Source organism: Leuresthes tenuis, unplaced genomic scaffold, assembly GCF_036924035.1.
Source record: "Leuresthes tenuis unplaced genomic scaffold, fLeuTen1.0.hap1 SCAF_1, whole genome shotgun sequence".
NCBI lineage: Eukaryota > Metazoa > Chordata > Actinopteri > Atheriniformes > Atherinopsidae > Leuresthes > Leuresthes tenuis.
This window is the reverse complement of record NW_027325355.1, coordinates 8,068,922-8,086,750: the sequence shown is the minus strand read 5'-3', so window position 1 is coordinate 8,086,750 and position 17,829 is coordinate 8,068,922. Positions and strand designations below refer to the sequence as shown.

General features: G+C 45.7%; 1 protein-coding gene, 17 non-coding genes and 7 pseudogenes across 18 annotated transcripts in view; all 25 read right to left on the bottom strand.

Moving 5' to 3' along the window:
• The window catches only part of LOC140294994 (protein NLRC3-like), a 334,914-nt gene that overhangs the window by 124,481 nt on the left and 192,604 nt on the right, over nt 1-17,829 (bottom strand). The window lies entirely within an intron of this gene.
• On the bottom strand, nt 1,811-1,929 carry LOC140300332 (5S ribosomal RNA; annotated as a pseudogene).
• Nucleotides 2,199-2,317, bottom strand: LOC140291575 (5S ribosomal RNA). The gene has a single exon (XR_011912466.1). It is a non-coding gene; the product is annotated as a 5S ribosomal RNA (ribosomal RNA).
• Nucleotides 2,587-2,705, bottom strand: LOC140291564 (5S ribosomal RNA). Its single transcript, XR_011912465.1, has one exon. It is a non-coding gene; the product is annotated as a 5S ribosomal RNA (ribosomal RNA).
• On the bottom strand, nt 2,974-3,092 carry LOC140289154 (5S ribosomal RNA). The gene has a single exon (XR_011912228.1). It is a non-coding gene; the product is annotated as a 5S ribosomal RNA (ribosomal RNA).
• LOC140292387 (5S ribosomal RNA) lies at nt 3,362-3,480 on the bottom strand. The gene has a single exon (XR_011912542.1). It is a non-coding gene; the product is annotated as a 5S ribosomal RNA (ribosomal RNA).
• Nucleotides 3,750-3,868, bottom strand: LOC140298872 (5S ribosomal RNA). The gene has a single exon (XR_011914472.1). It is a non-coding gene; the product is annotated as a 5S ribosomal RNA (ribosomal RNA).
• Nucleotides 4,138-4,256, bottom strand: LOC140293301 (5S ribosomal RNA). Its single transcript, XR_011912659.1, has one exon. It is a non-coding gene; the product is annotated as a 5S ribosomal RNA (ribosomal RNA).
• LOC140290655 (5S ribosomal RNA) lies at nt 4,526-4,644 on the bottom strand. The gene has a single exon (XR_011912376.1). It is a non-coding gene; the product is annotated as a 5S ribosomal RNA (ribosomal RNA).
• LOC140297388 (5S ribosomal RNA) lies at nt 4,914-5,032 on the bottom strand. Its single transcript, XR_011913127.1, has one exon. It is a non-coding gene; the product is annotated as a 5S ribosomal RNA (ribosomal RNA).
• Nucleotides 5,301-5,419, bottom strand: LOC140289143 (5S ribosomal RNA). The gene has a single exon (XR_011912227.1). It is a non-coding gene; the product is annotated as a 5S ribosomal RNA (ribosomal RNA).
• LOC140289131 (5S ribosomal RNA) lies at nt 5,688-5,806 on the bottom strand. The gene has a single exon (XR_011912226.1). It is a non-coding gene; the product is annotated as a 5S ribosomal RNA (ribosomal RNA).
• LOC140298860 (5S ribosomal RNA) lies at nt 6,076-6,194 on the bottom strand. The gene has a single exon (XR_011914461.1). It is a non-coding gene; the product is annotated as a 5S ribosomal RNA (ribosomal RNA).
• On the bottom strand, nt 6,464-6,582 carry LOC140293289 (5S ribosomal RNA). Its single transcript, XR_011912658.1, has one exon. It is a non-coding gene; the product is annotated as a 5S ribosomal RNA (ribosomal RNA).
• LOC140290644 (5S ribosomal RNA) lies at nt 6,852-6,970 on the bottom strand. The gene has a single exon (XR_011912375.1). It is a non-coding gene; the product is annotated as a 5S ribosomal RNA (ribosomal RNA).
• LOC140297769 (5S ribosomal RNA) lies at nt 7,240-7,358 on the bottom strand. Its single transcript, XR_011913475.1, has one exon. It is a non-coding gene; the product is annotated as a 5S ribosomal RNA (ribosomal RNA).
• Nucleotides 7,628-7,746, bottom strand: LOC140298193 (5S ribosomal RNA). Its single transcript, XR_011913862.1, has one exon. It is a non-coding gene; the product is annotated as a 5S ribosomal RNA (ribosomal RNA).
• On the bottom strand, nt 8,016-8,134 carry LOC140300961 (5S ribosomal RNA; annotated as a pseudogene).
• LOC140300559 (5S ribosomal RNA) lies at nt 8,404-8,522 on the bottom strand (annotated as a pseudogene).
• On the bottom strand, nt 9,180-9,299 carry LOC140296792 (5S ribosomal RNA; annotated as a pseudogene).
• Nucleotides 9,569-9,687, bottom strand: LOC140296879 (5S ribosomal RNA; annotated as a pseudogene).
• On the bottom strand, nt 9,957-10,075 carry LOC140282032 (5S ribosomal RNA; annotated as a pseudogene).
• Nucleotides 10,345-10,463, bottom strand: LOC140299733 (5S ribosomal RNA). The gene has a single exon (XR_011914761.1). It is a non-coding gene; the product is annotated as a 5S ribosomal RNA (ribosomal RNA).
• LOC140300027 (5S ribosomal RNA) lies at nt 10,733-10,851 on the bottom strand (annotated as a pseudogene).
• On the bottom strand, nt 11,121-11,239 carry LOC140298028 (5S ribosomal RNA). The gene has a single exon (XR_011913711.1). It is a non-coding gene; the product is annotated as a 5S ribosomal RNA (ribosomal RNA).

Sequence of the window (17,829 nt, the reverse complement as noted above, 5' to 3'; positions counted from 1 at the left end):
GTCTACTTATCTGGCCAAACCCTTCATTTTAGTTTTTTCCGCACTTTTTGACCGACTCTCTCCAAAGGTGCCCTTTTTCTTGCCGTCAGTAGCTGGCGATCCATCTCCAAGCTTGAGCTGGGGGGGGTTTCGCTTGGGCCCATAGGCGATAAACATGTATCTGGGAGGGGCTCACTCCCCAGCTCGGGCGTTTGCTGCCTCCGTTCACTTCTATTCGAAGTAGCCACTGAGTCGGTTGCATATTCTTCACTTGTTTTTTCGCCTCTATATTTAGTATGTGAGCTTACCTGAGCCCCTCCCTGTGCCAGCTCCACAGCCTGGTCCTTGGTGTCCAGGGTAGAGCCCATTTTTCGGGCTCCCCCCGCCAGATCGCAGGCAGGACCCATTTTTCGAGTCCCCCCAACTTCTGGAGCCTGCCCAGCGGAATATATCAGAGAGTCTGGGGTAATTTTCACTCCCTGAGGCTCACTAACCTCCAGATCCACCTCCCCCAGCCCATCAGATTCTTCATCTCCCGTTGAGTCTTGTCCATCCTCCTCACTTGCACTAGCACACACACAGTTTGTTAACGGGTTGCAGCAGACTATACATCGCTCTCCTCCCTCAACACACTCCCTGGCATAGTGCCCTTGACCACCACATTTGTGGCACACAAATTCTGGGCATTCTCGGACAATATGTCCCGGCTGCAAACATAATCGGCATACCTTTACCTGTCTATCGTGTATGACCCTGAAGAAGTGGTGTCCGTTGGCCGTGTTGAATTTTGCAGAGTATGGCAGAGACTGTACTGCATCTGTGAATCTCACCCTGACAAACCTTGTGCCATCCACAATCGATGTTCCAGGCCACATTCTCCTCTTTATTTTGGATACTGCTTCCACTCCCCATCCTCGCAATTTCTCCAAGATCTCCTGATCCGAAACATATGCTGGCAAATTTAGAAAAGAGACGATCAGTTCATCATTTACCAGTTTCCTCCCCGTTACCACCATTGCTCCCATCTTGAAGCCATCCATTAATTTGTCTCTTGCTATTTCGTTGCTTAGAGTGATTTCATAGGATGTTGGCCCCAAGGGCCTACACCCCAGAATTCCTCCGCACAGCATGCGTATCGTCCTCAGAAGGTTAATAATTGTCACCTTCTCGGCCCCTCAATATCTATGACCATTGTCAGCTCTTTTTTATAGGAAGCCTCTCCTACATCCTTCTCTGTCACCATTTTCCCAGTTAACTTGTCCATTGTCTCGTCTCGCCGGTCCACTGCCCCCACCAAATCATCCATCTGAAAAACAAAACAGAACAAAAAGCGCCTCCCCACCGCCTGCGCTGATGGGGAGGGATAATCCCCACACAAAAAAAAGAATCAAGATCTATATCTATATTGCTGGAAAAACAAGCAAAAGAAAGGAATAAAAAGACAAAAACACTCAGCAAACAATTGGAGCGAGAGCTCCTCAGACCTGCTGCTGCACTCTGTGGCTCCCACACCTGTTGCTCATCAGAAAAATGGGCGTGTTCAGGGTGGTGTGGCTGTAAGCAACAATGTCTGTCACAAATGTGCATTATATAGGTACTGGAATCATACGGTTACTCTATGTAACCAGATAATTGCCGAGAAAGGCTGATATGTAGTGGGCACATCTTCATCCCTGATGTGATTATTACCTGCAGTTGAAACTGAGACTCTCAGATCACTTCGTGTCTGCCAACAAAGCAGCAGCAGCTGAAGATGACCAACTTCCTCATGTGTCACAGGGTGATCAGACGTTGCAACAAAAGACATGCAGGTGGTAGAGAGAAGAGAAAAAGCTTAAAGCACCTGGCATTCCCAAGCAGTCTCCCATCCAAGTACTAATCAGGCCCAACCCTGCTTGGCTTCCGAGATCAGACGAGGTCGGGCATATTCAGGGTGGTGTGGCCGTAAGCAAGAATATCTGTGAACAATGTGCATTATATAGGTACTGGAATCATATGGTTACTCTATATAACCAGATAATTGCAGAGAAAGAATGATATCTAGTGGGCACATCTTTATGCCTGATGTGATTATTACCTGCAGTTGAAACTGAGACTCTCAGATCACTTCGTGTCTGCCAACAAAGCAGCAGCAGCTGAAGATGACCAACTTCCTCATGTGTCACAGGGTGATCAGACGTTGCAACAAAAGACATGCACGTGGTAGAGAGAAGAGAAACAGCTTACAGCACCTGGTATTCCCAAGCGGTCTCCCATCCAAGTACTAACCAGGCCCCACCCTGCTTGGCTTCCGAGATCAGACGAGGTCGGGCATGTTCAGGGTGGTGTGGCCGTAAGAAACAATATCTGTGACAAATGTGCATTATATCGGTACTGGAAACATACAGTTCCTCTATGTAACCAGATAATTGCCGAGAAAGGCTAACTTGTAGTGGGCACATCTTTATGCCTGATGTGATTATTACCTGCAGTTGAAACTGAGACTCTCAGATCACTTCGTGTCTGCCAACAAAGCAGCAGCAGCTGAAGATGACCAACTTCCTCATGTGTCACAGGGTGATCAGACGTTGCAACAAAAGACATGCACGTGGTAGAGAGAAGAGAAACAGCTTACAGCACCTGGTATTCCCAAGCGGTCTCCCATCCAAGTACTAACCAGGCCCCACCCTGCTTGGCTTCCGAGATCAGACGAGGTCGGGCATGTTCAGGGTGGTGTGGCCGTAAGAAACAATATCTGTGACAAATGTGCATTATATCGGTACTGGAAACATACAGTTCCTCTATGTAACCAGATAATTGCCGAGAAAGGCTAACTTGTAGTGGGCACATCTTCATCCTGATTTGATTATTACCTGCAGTTGAAACTGAGACTCTCAGATCACTTCGTGTCTGCCAACAAAGCAGCAGCAGCTGAAGATGACCAACTTCCTCATGTGTCACAGGGTGATCAGACGTTGCAACAAAAGACATGCATGTGGTAGAGAGAAGAGAAAAAGCTTACAGCACCTGGTATTCCCAAGCGGTCTCCCATCCAAGTACTAACCAGGCCCAACCTTGCTTGGCTTCCGAGATCAGACGAGGTCGGGCATATTCAGGGTGGTGTGGCTGTAAGCAACAATGTCTGTCACAAATGTGCATTATATAGGGACTGGAATCATACGGTTACTCTATGTAACCAGATAATTGCCGAGAAAGGCTGATATGTAGTGGGCACATCTTCATCCCTGATGTGATTATTATCTGTAGTTGAAACTGAGACTCTCGGATCACTTCGTGTCTGCCAACAATGCAGCAGCAGCTGAAGATGACCAACTTCCTCATGTGTCACAGGGTGATCAGACGTTGCAACAAAAGACATGCAGGTGCTAGAGAGAAGAGAAAAAGCTTACAGCACCTGGTATTCCCAAGCAGTCTCCCATCCAAGTACTAACCAGGCCCAACCCTGCTTGGCTTCTGAGATCAGATGAGGTCGGGTATGTTCAGGGTGGTGTGGCCGTAAGCAACAATACTTGTGACAAATGTGCATTATATAGGTACTGGAATCATACGGTTACTCTATGTAACCAGATAATTGCCGAGAAAGGCTAACTTGTAGTGGGCACATCTTCATCCCTGATGTGATTATTCTCTCCAGCGGAAACTGAGACTCTCAGATCACTTCGTGTCTGCCAACATAGCAGCAGCAGCTGAAGATGACCAACTTCCTCATGTGTCACAGGGTGATCAGACGTTGCAACAAAAAACATGCAGGGGGTAGTGAGAAGAGAAAAAGCTTACAGCACCTGGTATTCCCAAGCAGTCTCCCATCCAAGTACTAACCAGGCCCAACCCTGCTTGGCTTCCGAGATCAGACGAGGTCGGGTATTTTCAGGGTGGTGTGGCCGTAAGCGACAATGTCTTTGACAAATGTGCATTATATAGGTACTGGAATCATACGGTTACTCTTTGTAACCAGATAATTGCCGAGAAAGGCTGATATGTAGTGGGCACATCTTCATCCCTGATGTGATTATTATCTGTAGTTGAAACTGAGAATCCCCGATCACTTTGTGTCTGCCAACAAAGCAGCAGCAGCTGAAGATGACCAACTTCCTCATGTGTCACAGGGTGATCAGACGTTGCAACAAAAGACATGCATGTGGTAGAGAGAAGAGAAACAGCTTACAGCACCTGGTATTCCCAAGCGGTCTCCCATCCAAGTAATAACCAGGCCCAACCCTGCTTGGCTTCCGAGATCAGACGAGGTCGGGCATATTCAGGGTGGTGTGGCTGTAAGCAATAATGTCTGTCACAAATGTGCATTATATAGGTACTGGAATCATACGGTTACACTATGTAACCAGATAATTGCCGAGAAAGGCTGATATGTAGTGGGCACATCTTCAACCCTGATGTGATTATTACCTGCAGTTGAAACTGAGACTCTCAGATCACTTCGTGTCTGCCAACAAAGCAGCAGCAGCTGAAGATGACCAACTTCCTCATGTGTCACAGGGTGATCAGACGTTGCAACAAAAGACATGCAGGTGGTAGAGAGAAGAGAAATAGCTTACAGCACCTGGTATTCCCAAGTAGTCTCCCATCCAAGTACTAACCAGGCCCAACCCTGCTTGGCTTCCAAGATCAGACGAGGTCGGGTATATTCAGGGTGGTGTGGCCGTAAGCAACAATGTCTGTAACAAATGTGCATTATATAGGTACTGGAATCATACAGTTCCTCTATGTAACCAGATAATTGCCGAGAAAGGCTGATGCGTATTGGGCACATCTTCTTCCCTATCGTGATTATTCTCTCCAGCGGAAACTGAGACTCTCAGATCACTTCGTGTCTGCCAACAAAGCAGCAGCAGCTGAAGATGACCAACTTCCTCATGTGTCACAGGGTCATCAGACGTTGCAACAAAAGACATGCATGTGCTAGAGAGAAGAGAAAAAGCTTACAGCACCTGGTATTCCCAAGCAGTCTCCCATCCAAGTACTAACCAGGCCCAACCCTGCTTGGCTTCCGAGATCAGACGAGGTCGGGCATGTTCAGGGTGGTGTGGCCGTAAGAAACAATATCTGTGACAAATGTGCATTATATCGGTACTGGAAACATACAGTTCCTCTATGTAACCAGATAATTGCCGAGAAAGGCTAACTTGTAGTGGGCACATCTTCATCCTGATTTGATTATTACCTGCAGTTGAAACTGAGACTCTCAGATCACTTCGTGTCTGCCAACAAAGCAGCAGCAGCTGAAGATGACCAACTTCCTCATGTGTCACAGGGTGATCAGACGTTGCAACAAAAGACATGCATGTGGTAGAGAGAAGAGAAAAAGCTTACAGCACCTGGTATTCCCAAGCGGTCTCCCATCCAAGTACTAACCAGGCCCAACCTTGCTTGGCTTCCGAGATCAGACGAGGTCGGGCATATTCAGGGTGGTGTGGCTGTAAGCAACAATGTCTGTCACAAATGTGCATTATATAGGTACTGGAATCATACGGTTCCTCTATGTAACCAGATAATTGCCGAGAAAGGCTAACTTGTAGTGGGCACATCTTCATCCTGATTTGATTATTACCTGCAGTTGAAACTGAGACTCTCAGATCACTTCGTGTCTGCCAACAAAGCAGCAGCAGCTGAAGATGACCAACTTCCTCATGTGTCACAGGGTGATCAGACGTTGCAACAAAAGACATGCATGTGGTAGAGAGAAGAGAAAAAGCTTACAGCACCTGGTATTCCCAAGCGGTCTCCCATCCAAGTACTAACCAGGCCCAACCTTGCTTGGCTTCCGAGATCAGACGAGGTCGGGCATATTCAGGGTGGTGTGGCTGTAAGCAACAATGTCTGTCACAAATGTGCATTATATAGGTACTGGAATCATACGGTTACTCTATGTAACCAGATAATTGCCGAGAAAGGCTAACTTGTAGTGGGCACATCTTCATCCCTGATGTGATTATTCTCTCCAGCGGTAACTGAGACTCTCAGATCACTTCGTGTCTGCCAACATAGCAGCAGCAGCTGAAGATGACCAACTTCCTCATGTGTCACAGGGTGATCAGACGTTGCAACAAAAAACATGCAGGGGGTAGTGAGAAGAGAAAAAGCTTACAGCACCTGGTATTCCCAAGCAGTCTCCCATCCAAGTACTAACCAGGCCCAACCCTGCTTGGCTTCCGAGATCAGACGAGGTCGGGTATTTTCAGGGTGGTGTGGCCGTAAGCGACAATGTCTTTGACAAATGTGCATTATATAGGTACTGGAATCATACGGTTACTCTTTGTAACCAGATAATTGCCGAGAAAGGCTGATATGTAGTGGGCACATCTTCATCCCTGATGTGATTATTATCTGTAGTTGAAACTGAGAATCCCCCATCACTTTGTGTCTGCCAACAAAGCAGCAGCAGCTGAAGATGACCAACTTCCTCATGTGTCACAGGGTGATCAGACGTTGCAACAAAAGACATGCATGTGGTAGAGAGAAGAGAAAAAGCTTACAGCACCTGGTATTCCCAAGCGGTCTCCCATCCAAGTAATAACCAGGCCCAACCCTGCTTGGCTTCCGAGATCAGACGAGGTCGGGCATATTCAGGGTGGTGTGGCTGTAAGCAACAATGTCTGTCACAAATGTGCATTATATAGGTACTGGAATCATACGGTTACACTATGTAACCAGATAATTGCCGAGAAAGGCTGATATGTAGTGGGCACATCTTCAACCCTGATGTGATTATTACCTGCAGTTGAAACTGAGACTCTCAGATCACTTCGTGTCTGCCAACAAAGCAGCAGCAGCTGAAGATGACCAACTTCCTCATGTGTCACAGGGTGATCAGACGTTGCAACAAAAGACATGCAGGTGGTAGAGAGAAGAGAAATAGCTTACAGCACCTGGTATTCCCAAGTAGTCTCCCATCCAAGTACTAACCAGGCCCAACCCTGCTTGGCTTCCAAGATCAGACGAGGTCGGGTATATTCAGGGTGGTGTGGCCGTAAGCAACAATGTCTGTAACAAATGTGCATTATATAGGTACTGGAATCATACAGTTCCTCTATGTAACCAGATAATTGCCGAGAAAGGCTGATGCGTATTGGGCACATCTTCTTCCCTGTCGTGATTATTCTCTCCAGCGGAAACTGAGACTCTCAGATCACTTCGTGTCTGCCAACAAAGCAGCAGCAGCTGAAGATGACCAACTTCCTCATGTGTCACAGGGTCATCAGACGTTGCAACAAAAGACATGCATGTGCTAGAGAGAAGAGAAAAACCTTACAGCACCTGGTATTCCCAAGCAGTCTCCCATCCAAGTACTAATCAGGCCCAACCCTGCTTGGCTTCCGAGATCAGATGAGGTCGGGCATATTCAGGGTGGTGTGGCCGTAAGCAACAATATCTGTGAACAATGTGCATTATATAGGTACTGGAATCATATGGTTACTCTATGTAACCAGATAATTGCAGAGAAAGAATGATATGTAGTGGGCACATCTTAATCCCTGATGTGATTATTACCTGCAGTTGAAACTGAGACTCTCAGATCACTTTGTGTCTGCCAACAAAACAGCAGCAGCTGAAGATGACCAACTTCCTCATGTGTCACAGGGTGATCAGACGTTGCAACAAAAGACATGCAGGTGCCAGAGAGAAGAGAAAAAGCTTACAGCACCTGGTATTCCCAAGTAGTCTCCCATCCAAGTACTAACCAGGCCCAACCCTGCTTGGCTTCCGATATCAGACGAGGTCGGGCATGTTCAGGGTGGTTTGGCCGTAAGCGACAATGTCTGTGACAAATGTGCATTATATAGGTATTGGAATCATACAGTTCCTCTATGTAACCAGATAATTGCCAAGAAAGGCTGATATGTAGTGGGCACATCTTCATCCCTGATGTGATTACTACCTGCAGTTGAAACTGAGACTCTCAGATCACTTCGTGTCTGCCAACAAAGCAGCAGCAGCTGAAGATGACCAACTTCCTCATGTGTCACAGGGTGATCAGACGTTGCAACAAAAGACATGCCGGTGGTAGAGAGAAGAGAAAAAGCTTACAGCACCTGGTATTCCCAAGCAGTCTCCCATCCAAGTACTAACCAGGCCCAACCCTGCTTGGCTTCCGAGATGAGACGAGGTCGGGCATATTCAGGGTGGTGTGGCTGTAAGCAACAATGTCTGTCACAAATGTGCATTATATAGGTACTGGAATCATACGGTTACTATATGTAACCAGATAATTGCCGAGAAAGGCTGATATGTAGTGGGCACACCTTCATCCCTGATGTGATTATTACCTGCAGTTGAAACTGAGACTCTCAGATCACTTCGTGTCTGCCAACAAAGCAGCAGCAGCTGAAGATGACCAACTTCCTCATGTGTCACAGGGTGATCAGACGTTGCAACAAAAGACATGCAGGTGGTAGAGAGAAGAGAAAAAGCTTACAGCACCTGGTATTCCCAAGCAGTCTCCCATCCAAGTACTAATCAGGCCCAACCGTGCTTGGCTTCTGAGATCAGACGAGGTCGGGCATATTCAGGGTGGTGTGGCCGTAAGCAACAATATCTGTGAACAATGTGCATTATATAGGTACTGGAATCATACGGTTACTCTATGTAACCAGATAATTGCAGAGAAAGAATGATATGTAGTGGGCACATCTTAATCCCTGATGTGATTATTACCTGCAGTTGAAACTGAGACTCTCAGATCACTTCGTGTCTGCCAACAAAGCAGCAGCAGCTGAAGATGACCAACTTCCTCATGTGTCACAGGGTGATCAGACGTTGCAACAAAAGACATGCAGGTGGTAGAGAGAAGAGAAAAAGCTTAAAGCACCTGGTATTCCCAAGCAGTATCCCATCCAAGCACTAACCAGGCCCAACCCTGCTTGGCTTCCTGGATTAGACGAGGTCGGGCATATTCAGGGTGGTGTGGACGTAAACAACAATATCCGTGAACAATGTGCATTATATAGGTACTGGAATCATACGGTTACACTATGTAACCAGATAATTGCCGAGAAAGGCTGATATGTAGTGGGCACATCTTCATCCCTGATGTGATTATTACCAGCAGTTGAAACTGAGACTCGCAGATCACTTTGTGTCTGCCAACAAAGCAGCAGCAGCTGAAGATGACCAACTTCCTCATGTGTCACAAGGTGATCAGACGTTGCAACAAAAGACATGCAGGTGGTAGAGAGAAGAGAAAAAGCTTACAGCATTTGGTATTCCCAAGCAGTCTCCCATCCAAGTACTAACCAGGCCCAACCCTGCTTGGCTTCCAGGGATCAGAGGAGGTCTGGTATATTCAGGTTGGTGTGGCCGTAAGCAACTGTGGCTGTCACCAATGTGCATTATATAGGTACTGCAATCATACGGTTACTCTTTGTAACCAGATAATTGCCGAGAAAGGCTGATATGTAGTGGGCACATCTTCTTCCCTGATGTGATTATTACCTGCAGTTGAAACTGAGACTCTCAGATCACTTCGTGTCTGCCAACAAAGCAGTAGCAGCTGAAGATGACCAACTTCCTCATGTGTCACAGGGTGATCAGACGTTGCAACAAAAGACATGCAGGTGGTAGAGAGAAGAGAAAAAGCTTAAAGCACCTGGTATTCCCAAGCAGTATCCCATCCAAGCACTAACCAGGCCCAACCCTGCTTGGCTTCCTGGATTAGACGAGGTCGGGTATATTCAGGGTGGTGTGGCCGTAAGCAACAATATCTGTGAACAATGTGCATTATATAGGTACTGGAATCATACGGTTACTCTTTGTAACCAGATAATTGCCGAGAAAGGCTGAAATGTAGTGGGCACATCTTCATCCCTGATGTGATTATTACCTGCAGTTGAAACTGAGACTCTCAGATCACTTCGTGTCTAACAACAAAGCAGCAGCAGCTGAAGATGACCAACTTCCTCATGTGTCACAGGGTGATCAGACGTTGCAACAAAAGACATGCAAGTGGTAGAGAGAAGAGAAAAAGCTTACAGCACCTGGTATTCCCAAGTAGTCTCCCATCCAAGTACTAACCAGGCCCAACCCTGCTTGGCTTCCGAGATCAGACGAGGTTGGGCATATTCAGGGTGGTGTATCTGTAAGAAACAACGGCTGTCACCAATGTGCATTATATAGGTACTGGAATCATACGGTTACTCTTTGTAACCAGATAATTGCCGAGAAAGGCTGATATGTAGTGGGCACATCTTCATCCCTGATGTGATTATTACCTGCAGTTGAAACTGAGACTCTCAGATCACTTCGTGTCTAACAACAAAGCAGCAGCAGCTGAAGATGACCAACTTCCTCATGTGTCACAGGGTGATCAGACGTTGCAACAAAAAACATGCAGGGGGTAATGAGAAGAGAAAAAGCTTACAGCACCTGGTATTCCCAAGCAGTCTCCCACCCAAGTACTAACCAGGCCCAACCCTGCTTGGCTTCCGAGATCAGACGAGGTCGGGTATTTTCAGGGTGGTGTGGCCGTAAGCAACAATTTCTTTGACAAATGTGCATTATATAGGTACTGGAATCATACAGTTCCTCGATGTAACCAGATAATTGCCGAGAAAGGCTGATATGTAGTGGGCACATCTTCATCCCTGATGTGATTATTATCTGTAGTTGAAACTGAGACTCTCAGATCACTTCGTGTCTGCCAACAAAGCAGCAGCAGCTGAAGATGACCAACTTCCTCATGTGTCACAGGGTGATCAGACGTTGCAACAAAAGACATGCAGGTGGTAGAGAGAAGAGAAAAAGCTTACTGCACCTGGTATTCCCAAGCAGTCTCCCATCCAAGTACTAACCAGGCCCAACCCTGCTTGGCTTCCAAGATCAGACGAGGTCGGGCATATTCAGGGTGGTGTGGCCGTAAGCAACAGTGGCTGTCACCAATGTGCATTATATAGGTACTGGAATCATACAGTTACTCTATGTAACCAGATAATTGCCGAGAAAGGCTGATGCGTATTGGGCACATCTTCTTCCCTGCCGTGATTATTCTCTCCAGCGGAAACTGAGACTCTCAGATCACTTCGTGTCTGCCAACAAAGCAGCAGCAGCTGAAGATGACCAACTTCGTCATGTGTCACAGGGTCATCAGACGTTGCAACAAAAGACATGCAGGTGCTAGAGAGAAGAGAAAAAACTTACAGCACCTGGTATTCCCTAGCAGTCTCCCATCCAAGTACTAACCAGGCCCAACCCTGCTTTGTTTCCGAGATCAGACGAGGTCGGGCATATTCAGGGTGGTGTGGCCGTAAGCGACAATGTCTGTGATAAATGTGCATTATATAGGTACTGGAATCATACAGTTCCTCTATGTAACCAGATAATTGCAAAGAAAGGCTGATATGTAGTGGGCATATCTTCATCCTTGATGTGATTACTACCTGTAGTTGAAACTTAGACTCTCAGATCACTTCGTGTCTGCCAACAAAGCAGCAGCAGCTGAAGATGACCAACTTCCTCATGTGTCACAGGGTGATCAGACGTTGCAACAAAAGACATGCAGGTGGTCAAGAGAAGAGAAAAAGCTGACAGCACCTGGTATTCCCAAGCAGTCTCCCATCCAAGTACTAACCAGGCCCAACCCTGTTTGGCTTCCGACATCAGACGAGGTCGGGCATATTTTTTTATTTTATTAGAAAAATACAAAAAGGTAGTTTTACAACACTTTCACACGATATTCAAAAATTCAAACTTAGATCTCCATTGTCAACTACAACAAAACAATTATTCGGGAGAAACGACTCCATGAATACCTCCCTTTTAACCATAAAGAGAGATCTTAAATACCATTCCACCAGACCAACAAAAAGGGACCAAGAATTGTTTTTTTTTTTTTCAAACAATAGATCGCACCTGCAAATGTACAAGGCGTGTTTAGCAACTGAAAGTAAGAAATTTACCAAGACTGAATTAACATTGCTGGGTGTTTGGGTGAAGAGCCCGAAGAGCTGCATTTGGTCCCTTAATGTTCCCACTGGTCGGAGGTTACATTTCTCAGTGATTAGTGCCCACAGGTGGTCGCGAAAGCTCCTCGAAGCTGGACACTCCAGGAAGATGTGCTGTATCGTCTCCGGATGGGATTCACACGCCGGACAGTCCCTGGACCACCTGTTTTTGTTGATTTGATGGAGAATAATTGCTGTATACATTATCCTGTGCCTCATTTTGAAATCGGTGTTAAAGACCGAGGGTGGAATTAACGGGCTAGCTATTGTCTTCCAGATTGTCTTTGTCGTTATATGCTGAAAAATCATCCTCCACTGTCTAGTAGCAGCTGGTGCTTTTACAATTTTGCGCAGTAACAAGTTATATTTGTTTCGTGTTCAATTCCCCAAAATTTAAAACTCTATCCCCATAATTACAGACAAAGGTGGGCCCACTTACCAGTCTTGATGACCGCACCACAGAGCCGAGCACGAGCAGCCAGTCTGGAGGTACATTCTCTGCCAGCTGGGCGCACACCCTCCTCACCACCTCTTTCCTATGTATGATGTTTTCTTTTCTTAGAGTATTCTCAACACGAACCAGATCCAACCTGCCGTGCCGATCCAAGACAGTCCCAAAGGTGTCGACTCCTCCTCTCTCCAGAGCCGCGCACCTAAATGGCCGCCCTGCCTGCTGCAAATCTGGGTTGTGGAAGAGCGGCTGCCGCAAAAGCTGTTCGAGATGTTGAATCTTACCGTCCAGACCTGGTCGGAATGCCTGCCAAGCCTCCATCACCTCAGCCCAGAAAGGATCAAGGTGACAGAGGCTCGTTGATGGGAGAACTTGACATAGGTTAAACATGCCATGCCGCCCGCAGGAGTTTATTGACTGCCCCAAAGCTTCATGCCAAAGATGCAGGTCCGGATTATTGAAGAGTTTTGTTAGCAGTCGCAATCTAAAAGCCAGTCGTTTCGTGTCTATGTCCACGAGGTTGAGACCGCCGTTTTTCTTACCACCAATGAGAGTGTTATGCGATACCATGATTCTCTTACCTTTCCAGACGAAATTATTGAATGACCGGTTCAGGGCAGTCAACACACTCCGCGGCACGGCATGGACATGCAGGGTATGGTAAAGCCTAGTAACCGCCAGCACGTTGGCGACAACCACTCTTCCCCTATGCCCGAGGGCCCTCATCCTCCAGAGGCTTAAGGTGTTCTCTATCCTCCCTGTGACCGCAGACCATGATCTCTCCGCCGCAAGCTGCTCGTCCACCCCCAGATACACTCCCAAAAACTTGAAGGGGCCATCTATTAAACATACCTGGGAGAGCTGCGGCGGAGCGGCTGCAGCTCCGCAGCACAACAAGCCAGATTTGGACAGATTCAGCTTGCCTCCAGTCGCTTTGCAGAAGAAATCCACCAACCCCAGAGCCAGAGTTAGGCTCTTGGGGTCGGCTGCTACCAACGTAGTGTCGTCAGCGAACTGGAGGAGCTTTATCTGTCCTCCTCCGGAGGAGAGAACCCCCCGGACATCAGGATCCCCATCTATTAAACAGGCTAGCGGCTCCACAGCCAAGGTGAACAGCAGAGAGGAGAGCGGACACCCCTGTCTCACTGATCGCCACAGCCGGACGGGGTCTGTCAGGTTTCCATTCAGACTTACCCTACTCGTCGCCGAATTGTAGAGGGTCCGCACCCAACGACGAATCTGTTCCCGAACCCAAAGGCCTTCAAGACCCCCCAAAGGTACTCATGCTCGACTCTATCGAATGCCTTCTCGAAGTCCAGGTTCAGGAAATACCCGCCACTCTCCTGCAGGAGCCTTAGCGTCTCCTTTGCGGTCAGTATGGTGTCATATATTGTCCGACTCGGTACACTGTAGGCCTGGTTTTTATTTATTATACGTGGCATTATGGGTTTGATTCTATTAGCCAGTATTTTCATAAATATTTTATAATCCGTATTTAACAAGCTTATCGGTCTATAATTATTCAAGTTATTTCTATCTCCGTTATTTTTATATATTAATTTAATTATTCCCTCATTAAATGTTCTAGGTATAACTATGTTTTTATTTTCCGTTATTTCTGTATAGATTTTCGTCAGAATCGGTACCAATTTATCACTGAAGGTTTTATAGAATTCCGTTGTCATCCCATCCCGTCCCGGACTCTTGTTGTTCCCTAATGACATTATTGCCCCCTCAACTTCTAATTTGAATATTTTATTGTCAGTTATCTGGGTTTCTTCCTCAGTTAATTTGTTTTTAATTAGTGAAAATAGATGATCTGCATGAGTTCTATCTAGTTTGTCAGAGCTAAAGAGTCTTTGATAAAACAGCCGACTGACCTCCATCATGTCTCCCTCCTCGCACACCTCCACCTCTTGGTCATTCAGTAAGGAAGTTATCATGGACCTATTTTTGTTTCTCTTCTCCAATCCCAAGAAGAATGCTGTCGATTTTTCCCCCTCCACCCAATGCTGCACCCTTGCCCTTACGCAAGCCCCTTGACATTTCCTCCTGCCCAAATCGTCCAGGCGCCTCATCAAGAGAGACAGTTTGTATGTATCCCGGCTGGGATCATCATCCAACCTTACCTGTTCTTTATTTATTTCCTTCTTCAGTTGCCTCTCTACCCTACTTTCTTCCCACTTCTTATTGATACAGTAATGAATCGTTTTTGTTTTCAATCTTGTTTTAACATGTTCCCACCATTCTAAAAGGTTCCTGTATTATGTCCACTTCTTCATTTATATAATCTAGTTGTTTATTAATGATATTTATATATTTACTATCTTCAAGTAAACTATTATTGAAGCACCATAGATTAAACTTATTTGTGACTTGGCGGTCCTTCAACGTTAAAATGATCGGACCATGGTCACTAATATGGCTGCTTCTATAATCAATTGTATTTATCCATTGAACAATATTTCTACTTATTAAGCATAGATCTATTCTAGTTTGCTTCAATATCCCTTTGATTACGCTCTTCCTTGAAAATGCTACCTTGTCTTTATTTAATAATCTCCATATATCAATTAAATCATTTTCATTCATTATATTCAATAAAGCTCTTCTGCTGCTGTCATTTTTAAAAACATTTGCAGCCGAGACATCTAGTCGTGAGAGTGCCACATTCAAATCTCCTATTAGGATCGTGTTGGTGCTTATGAATCCCTTTAGATTTTCAAAATACCTCTTCCTCTCCGTTTCAATGTTGGGAGCATAGCTATTTATCAGTCTAATAATATTATTTTTATAATTTAGGTCTAATATTAATTGCCTACCCTGGTCATCTCTATGTATTTCTTTTATATCTTTAAATAACTTGCTATTTTTTATTAATACAGCCACCCCACAACATTTATTTACTCCATTTGAGATATAAATGCTGCCTACCCATAATTTCTCTATTTTTGCTAGTATATCACCATCCCAGTTAGTTTCTTGCAACACAACTATATCACAATCTACACTCAGGAAGAACTCCTCCATCCTCTTTTCGTTTCTCAGTCCCGCCACATTTTGTGAAAAGATAGTGAGCATAAGGAAAAGGGAGATGTACAGTCTACTTATCTGGCCAAACCCTTCATTTTAGTTTTTTCCGCACTTTTTGACCGACTCTCTCCAAAGGCGCCCTTTTTCTTGCCGTCAGTAGCTGGCGATCCATCTCCAAGCCTGAGCTGGGGGGGGTTTCGCTTGGGCCCATAAGCGATAAACATGTATCTGGGAGGGGCTCACTCCCCAGCTCGGGCGTTTGCTGCCTCCGTTCACTTCTTTTCGAAGTAGCCACTGAGTCGGTTGCATATTCTTCACTTGTTTTTTCGCCTCTATATTTAGTATGTGAGCTTACCTGAGCCCCTCCCTGTGCCAGCTCCACAGCCTGGTCCTTGGTATCCAGGGTAGAGCCCATTTTTCGGGCTCCCCCCGCCAGATCGCAGGCAGGACCCATTTTTCGAGTCCCCCCAACTTCTGGAGCCTGTCCAGCGGAATATATCAGGGAGTCTGGGGTAATTTTCACTCCCGGAGGCTCACTCACCTCCAGATCCACCTCCCCCAGCCCATCAGATTCTTCATCTCCTGTTGAGTCTTGCCCATCCTCCTCACTTGCACTAGCACACACACAGTTTGTTAACGGGTTGCAGCAGACTATACATCGCTCTCCTCCCTCAACACACTCCCTGGCATAGTGCCCTTGACCACCACATTTGTGGCACACAAATTCTGGGCATTCTCGGACAATATGTCCCGGCTGCAAACATAATCGGCATACCTTTACCTGTCTATCGTGTATGACCCTGAAGAAGTGGTGTCCGTTGGCAGTGTTGAATTTTGCAGAGTATGGCAGAGACTGTACTGCATCTGTGAACCTCACCCTGACAAACCTTGTGCCATCCACAATCGATGTTCCAGGCCACATTCTCCTCTTTATTTGGGATACTGCTTCCACTCCCCATCCTCGCAATTTCTCCAAGATCTCCTGATCCGAAACGTATGCTGGCAAATTTAGAAAAGAGACAATCAGTTCATCATTTACCAGTTTCCTCCCCGTTACCACCATTGCTCCCATCTTGAAGCCATCCATTAATTTGTCTCTTGCTATTTCGTTGCTTAGAGTGATTTCATAGGATGTTGGCCCCAAGGGCCTACACCCCAGAATTCCTCTGGCACAGCATGCGTATCGTCCTCAGAAGGTTAATAATTGTCACCTTCTCTGGCCCCTCAATATCTATGACCATTGTTAGCTCTTTTTTATAGGAAGCCTCTCCTATATCCTTCTCTGTCACCATTTTCCCAGTTAACTTGTCCATTGTCTCGTCCAGCCGGTCCACTGCCTCCACCAAATCATCCATCTGAAAAACAAAACAGAACAAAAAGCGCCTCCCCACCGCCTGCGCTGATGGGGAGGGATAATCCCCACACAGAAAAAGAATCAAGATCTATATTGCGGGAAAAACACACAAAAGAAAGGAAGGAAAGACAAAAACACTCAGCAAACAATTGGAGCGAGAGCTCCTCAGACCTGCTGCTGCACTCTGTGGCTCCCACACCTGTTGCTCATCAGAAAAATGGGCGTGTTCAGGGTGGTGTGGCCGTAAGCAGCAATATCTTCTTCTTCTTCTTCTTCTTTGATGTTTAATGGCAGCTGGCATCCTTGGTGTTGCATATGCCGCCATCTACTGGACTAAATTTCTCTCTTTTTTTCCCTTCTTATTTCTTCTTTTCTATATTCTTTTAATTATTCCAGTATTTACCAAGAATCTTATTGTTATTCTCCTCCCTTCCTTAGACTTAGCAGATTCTACTATGTTTTTCAAATTATATTCTGTTATTCCTGCCCTCTGCAGCCCTATCTTCATTATTTCCCTCTCCCTTCCATATCTGGGACATGCTATCAACACATGTTCCACTGTTTCTTTCTCCCCACAGCTACACTGCCCAGTTGGATGTTTCCCCATTATCTTAAGTGCATTATTCAGTTTACAATGACCTATTCTTATCCTACTAATAATGACTTGTTCTGTTCTGTTCTGCCCATAACATCCTGCCTCTCCTGCTACACTTTGTAATTTATATAAATGTCTTCCTTTTTCCTGATTCTTCCAATATAGATTCCACTGATTGTTTATTTCTTTCCATACTAAACTTTTCCCTTCTGTTTTTGATAATTTTACTTTCATTTCTACCACCTCTTTCTTTACTGCATCCTTAGCAGCTTTGTCTGCTTTTTCATTTCCATTTATTCCTACATGAGCTGGTACCCACATGAACACTATTTCCCTCCCCTGTTGCATTAACCTGGATGTTTTTAACTGTATTTCATATAAAATTTCCTGATGTGTTTTTGCTGTTCCGCTTTTAATACTTAAGAGTGATGAAAATGAATCGCTACATATAACTATTCTCCTATCC